General features: G+C 36.7%; 1 pseudogene; it reads left to right on the top strand.

Moving 5' to 3' along the window:
- Window positions 1–486: 486 nt before the first annotated feature.
- LOC113885293 lies at window positions 487–2,607 on the top strand (annotated as a pseudogene).
- Window positions 2,608–6,044: the final 3,437 nt, after the last annotated feature.

Genomic DNA, 6,044 nt, shown 5'->3' with positions numbered 1-6,044 from the left:
GGGTATTAAAAAATAGGAATAGGTTAGCCACAGGTAAGGAAATAATTTCTATTACAAAGTTTGTAACCCTCGTAAGCAGAGAACTTGTATGTGCCATTGACCAAGTCAGGTGGTTGATATAAGCCATATATGGGTTATAATGTCAATTCTTCCAATTAGTAGTTTCATTGTCTAAGATAGTTTCCTTATTGTAATGTTGACTATGTGGAAGGAAGGAATAAAATAATCTCTAGTTTCAAAAATGTGAGTCATTATAAATGTATTGTCTAGCAAACACAAGGTCTGGTGCTGGAGGTAATTTATTTTTTCATCTAATTACAGGCTAAACCTAGATGTTTCCTGTTATTATGGACACCAGATCATGGAGAAATCATATATCTATCTATCTGTGTGTGTGTGTGTGTGTGTGTGTGTGTGTGTGTGTGTGTGTGTGTCTGAGTGATACCATCTTATTCTGCAGCTAAAGAGCTATGCAAACCTGGAGGCATGGCAGATTGGAATCACACAGGTGTGAAGGAATTCCTTCTGGTAGGTATAACTGAAAATTATAAATTGCAGGTCCCTCTCTTTCTGCTTTTTTTTTTCCTTCTTTATTTTATCACTTTGATAGGCAACTGGGGGATGATCATATTGATCTGACTAAATGCCAAGCTTCATACTCCAATGTACTTCTTCCTTGGCAACCTCTCTTTTTGTGATATCTGCTACTCTATACCGGGGTCCAGCCCCAGCAGGATCCAGGGGTATCCTCAGGATGTCGGCTTAGGCAATAAGGATATCAAAGCAGAGAGCAGGGCTTGATCTTCCTTGGTTTACACAGAAAGCCAATAAAGCTCCTATGTTCCAAGGAGTCATTCTGAAAGAAGAACAGAGAGAGAAAAAGAGGGAAAAGGAAAAACAAGAATGACACGGGAAGACCAAGCTTCGCTGAGCAAGGCCCATAACTTTATTTTCAAAAGGAACTTTTATACCTTGACTTGTACATAGAGGGAAATGAAAGATGCAAAGTCATACGGAGTCAGCCCAAACATTACAACTGTTTTGTCTTTATCAAAACCAGGATTTTTTCTGCATACCTTTCCCATAAACAATGTTGTGTACAATATCTTCTGGCTTTGGAGGCCTGTGGACATATTATGACTCTTTTTTGATAAAGGTTGATCAGCCAGAAAACTTGTTTTCCCTTAAAGTGTTTTTTCTTTATTTCTCCCAGCCTCAGAAAGTACTAAACAGAGTTACATTCTCATGGAGCAAAGGTGCAGTGGGTCAAAACAAAGAAAGAACCAATTAGCTCAAAGGTTTGATGTGGTTAATTCCAAGGCTGCTACTTGTTTTTCATACATTCCAACTATGTTAACCAATGCACTCCCAGGTGCACAATGGATAAGGGATATGGGCACTTGGCAGCAAGCATTGGCCCAATAATGAAGCCCTTTACCAGTACTATCTATTCTAATAATTTTTCACCCTTAAAGGACCCTGTGCTCATTAGGACTTTTAGAATGTTTTGGCTTCCCGTGCCTTTCCAGGTTGGGGAGTTGTGAACAATCATGTGTGTTAATTGCAAGAGTATGGATAAACCTGTCAGGCAAGCTTGAATTCCAACAGAGGGGTTAAAATAGAAATATTCCTTTCATGCCCAGGAGACTTATTAATTAAAAACCTAAGTTGACTTTTTCCAGGGAAAGGTGGTTGGGGATAGCCCCCTGTTAATGTCAGAAGAGTTGGTGAATGGCACGAAATAGTAAGACAAACAGATTCTGGTTTTGGGGTAGATGCTCGAGCAGATTCAGAAGGTCCCTCGAGGCCTGATCCACCTTTGCCTGTCAGGTCTCTTCCACATGAACTTTGTCATGGGTGGGATCTCCCGTGGTGGCTCCTGGCAACTCTACTGTCTTTTCCCGTAAAATGCTGGTCAATTTCCTTTAAAAGCATAAGTCCAGCACCTTTTCTGGATGTGTTCTACGGAGTTTCTTTTTTGCATTATATGTAACTACAGAAGGCATTCTCCTGTCTATGATGGCTTATGACTGCTATGTCACAACAGCCGAGCCCCTGTTATATACAGTCATTATGACCCAACGGGTTTGTATTCAGATGGTTCTTTTATCTTACTTGGGAGGACTCTTTAACTCCCTGACACACACAATATGTTTGCTAAAACTAGACTTCTATGGTCCTAACATTGTGAGTCATTATTTCTGTGACATTCCCCCTCTTTTGAATCTCTTTTGTTCAGATGCTCATAACAATGAAATGCTGCTTTTGATATTCTCTGGGGTCATTGCAATGTTCACTTTTATTATCATCATGATCTCTTATATTCACATCATCATTGCTATCCAGAGAATCAGCTCAGCTGAGGGAAGGCACAAAGCCTTCTCCACTTGTGCCTCCCATCTGACTGCTGTGACCTTATTTTATGGGTCTGTGACCTTCAGCTACAACCAGTCAAGCTCTCAGTATTCCTTGGAACAGGAGAAGGTCTCTGCTGTGTTTTATACATTGGTGATCCCCATGCTAAACCCACTGATTTATAGTCTGAGGAATAAGGATGTAAAAGATGCAGCAAAATGGTCAATATGGCAGAAGAGAACCTCCACTTGATAAAGTTTTGTCCGTGGATTTTCCAATCTAATATTAATCTGAAAAAAATATTTTTAAACATTGTGTAACAAATACAATAACAAACACAACTGTAATCAAGACTCATGCAATTTGAGACATAAGTGTTGAGTTTGACAAGGAGACTAAAAATCACTCTATTTCACCATTCATTGTTTTGCAACTTAATGGCTTCATTCTTGAAAACCTGATATATTTTTTCTAACAAACTATATAATAAACTCTGAAAGAACTCACCATGAATTTAGAAGAAACTGTCATTGACTCAAATTAATAGAAAACTCCAACAACGGGTGCTTGTCAAATGCACTGCTATTGCAGACAACAATTGAAATGTTTCATTGGCATGGTTTTCTTTGATATTACCATTGCTTTTTGTTTGAAAAATGCCATCACTCAAGTTTCACTATATCTTCAATTTTATGCTTACATTCATATCTTATAATATCTTAGAAACATAGCTTAGAAAAATGGCTAAGGAAATGCTCATTAGTTATAATTTGCTCATTCAACACATTTTTACTGAGTACTTTTTATTGTTCAAGTTACTCTGTTTGGTCCAAAACTAAACAGATTCAATGTATGTAGATCTAAAGCTTGCTAGAGAATCTGGTGATGTAAGTGGGAAGGACCATTAACATATAAACAAATATATGAATTTTGCTCTAGGATAGAATTCTAAAACAAAAGCTGTAGAAAAGAAGTCTAGCAAGCTATTTACTGCCATATATATGAAGGCCTTTAATAACAGTGTAACACATTTTACAACCTCTCAATGGCTAATAAATGAGAGTATCAGTGATGTGCAAATAGCATTCTTTAAGAAATTTCCTGGGATATCACTGTTACCAACATTTTGGAAAATAAAAGAACAAATTAGGAAAAAGCTATTCTGAAATAGATAAGAAGAGTAATACAAAGAAGGGGACATATTCAAGAGATAGTTCATGAAAATCACCCACAAGGCTTGAAAAAAGATTAAGATTTCTTTTTCTTTCTTTTGAGAAAAAGATGTTTGACATGATAGGAAGAACTGAACCTGTGTCACTAGTCAGATACATTGGTTAAGAGAAAAAACAATAGATGTAAGATCCTCATAGCATAAAAATTTCTAAAGGAAGATTTTCTGGGAAGAAAAGATCTCCTAGGATGTTCAAGAAATAACAAAAAGATCAGAACTGGAATAAAGAGGGAAAGAGAGGTGAAACAGATGTTTCCAGAGAGGAAAAGAGGTCTAGATCATGTCTGTATATGTACAGGCTTAGAGTTTGAGTGAAGAAAAGACACAGAGGGAGTCAGACAGAAAAGTGACATGATCCAAATTACAATTTAAGAAACTCGCTCTGCCTAAACTATTGGTTCAGGCATACACCATAGAATGGCAAAATGGAAGGCAGAAATCCAGGCAGGGGACTGCACAACAATTTAGCCAAGAGTTGATGGCACATTAGACCAGTGCTGCCATGGTGAAAATTGTGAGAAGACAAATAAAATACATATACTGATGAGGGACCTGGCAAGATGGTAAGGGAGGGAGGAGTCAAAGGTGAATCCAAAGTGTTTAACAATTTTTCACCATTGAGGATAATGTTTGCTGTGGGTTTGTCATATATAGCTTTTATTATGTTGAGGTATGTTCCTTCTATTCCTGCTTTCTGGAGAGTTCTTATCATAAATGGATGTTGAATTTTGTCAAAGGCTTTCTCTGCATCTATTGAGATAATCATATGGTTTTTGTTTTTCAATTTGTTAATGTGGTGTATTACATTGATTGATTTGCGGATATTGAAGAATCCTTGCATCCCTGGGATAAAGCCCACTTGGTCATGGTGTATGATCTTTTTAATGTGTTGTTGGATTCTGATTGCTAGAATTTTGTTTAGGATTTTTGCATCTATGTTCATCAGTGATATTGGCCTGTAGTTTTCTTTTTTTGTGGGATCTTTGTCAGGTTTTGGTATTAGGGTGATGGTGGCCTCATAGAATGAGTTTGGAAGTTTACCTTCCTCTGCAATTTTCTGGAAGAGTTTGAGCAGGATAGGTGTTAGCTCTTCTCTAAATTTTTGGTAGAATTCAGCTGTGAAGCTGTCTGGACCTGGGCTTTTGTTTGCTGGAAGATTTTTGATTACAGTTTCAATTTCTGTGCTTGTGATGGGTCTGTTAAGATTTTCTATTTCTTCCTGGTCCAGTTTTGGAAAGTTGTACTTTTCTAAGAATTTGTCCATTTCTTCCACGTTGTCCATTTTATTGGCATATAATTGTTGATAGTAGTCTCTTTTTTTTTTCAATTTTAATTTAAAAAAATTATACGTGTGTTCCCCATCCTGAACCCTCCTCCCTCCTCCCTCCCCATACCATCCCTCTGGGTCGTCCCAGTGCACCAGCCCCAAGCATCCAGCATCGTGCATTGAACCTGGACTGGCATCTCGTTTCATGATCCTTTGTATTTCTGTGTTGTCTGTTGTGATCTCTCCATTTTCATTTCTAATTTTATTGATTTGATTTTTCTCCCTTTGTTTCCTGATGAGTCTGGCTAATGGTTTGTCAATTTTATTTATCCTTTCAAAGAACCAGCTTTTGGCTTTGTTGATTTTTGCTATGGTCTCTTTTGTTTCTTTTGCATTTATTTCTGCCCTAATTTTTAAGATTTCTTTCCTTCTACTAACCCTGGGGTTCTTCATTTCTTCCTTTTCTAGTTGCTTTAGGTGTAGGGTTAGGTTATTTATTTGACTTTTTTCTTGTTTCTTGAGGTATGCCTGTATTGCTATGAACTTTCCCCTTAGGACTGCTTTTAAAGTGTCCCACAGGTTTTGAGTTGCACTGGGATGACCCAGAGGGAGGGGAGGGGAAGGAGGAGGGTGGAGGGTTCAGGATGGGGAACGCGGGTATACCTGTGGTGGATTCATTTCGATATTTGGCAAAACTAATACAATATTGTAAAGTTTAAAAATAAAATTTGAAAAAAAAAAGTGTTTAACAGGCAAGTAAACAAAACACAATGACACATCCCCAAACCTACAGTGTATATAGTGTTTCAATAACCTTCAATCTTTCTGAAGTTGAGCATGAGATGGGAAAAAGAGACTTCAATACACATGAAAGGATAGTATGTCTTAATTCCATAATAGTAAACAAGATATTTAAATTTGCTAAAAACAATTTGTTTACTTATAGAGAGAAAATAAACATACCACTTTAGAGTTTTGTCCATAGATGTGTAAATATATATATATATATATAATATATATATTTATATATATATATGCTTGTTAGTTATACAGTTATAAATATAGAAACAGATTAGCATTGTTAAGAAGTGAAATCCTACAAGAGAGAAAGAATATGAAAAGTTGTATAATTCAGTCAAATTCAAGGATCTCAGATGTTAAATAATAAGAATCAAAATATTTGAAAAAAGG

Source organism: Bos indicus x Bos taurus, chromosome 28 (genome assembly GCF_003369695.1).
Source record: "Bos indicus x Bos taurus breed Angus x Brahman F1 hybrid chromosome 28, Bos_hybrid_MaternalHap_v2.0, whole genome shotgun sequence".
In the NCBI taxonomy this organism is placed as follows: Eukaryota; Metazoa; Chordata; class Mammalia; order Artiodactyla; family Bovidae; genus Bos; species Bos indicus x Bos taurus.
Note: the sequence above shows the minus strand (reverse complement) of the source record. Positions and strands in the feature narration are given on the sequence as shown.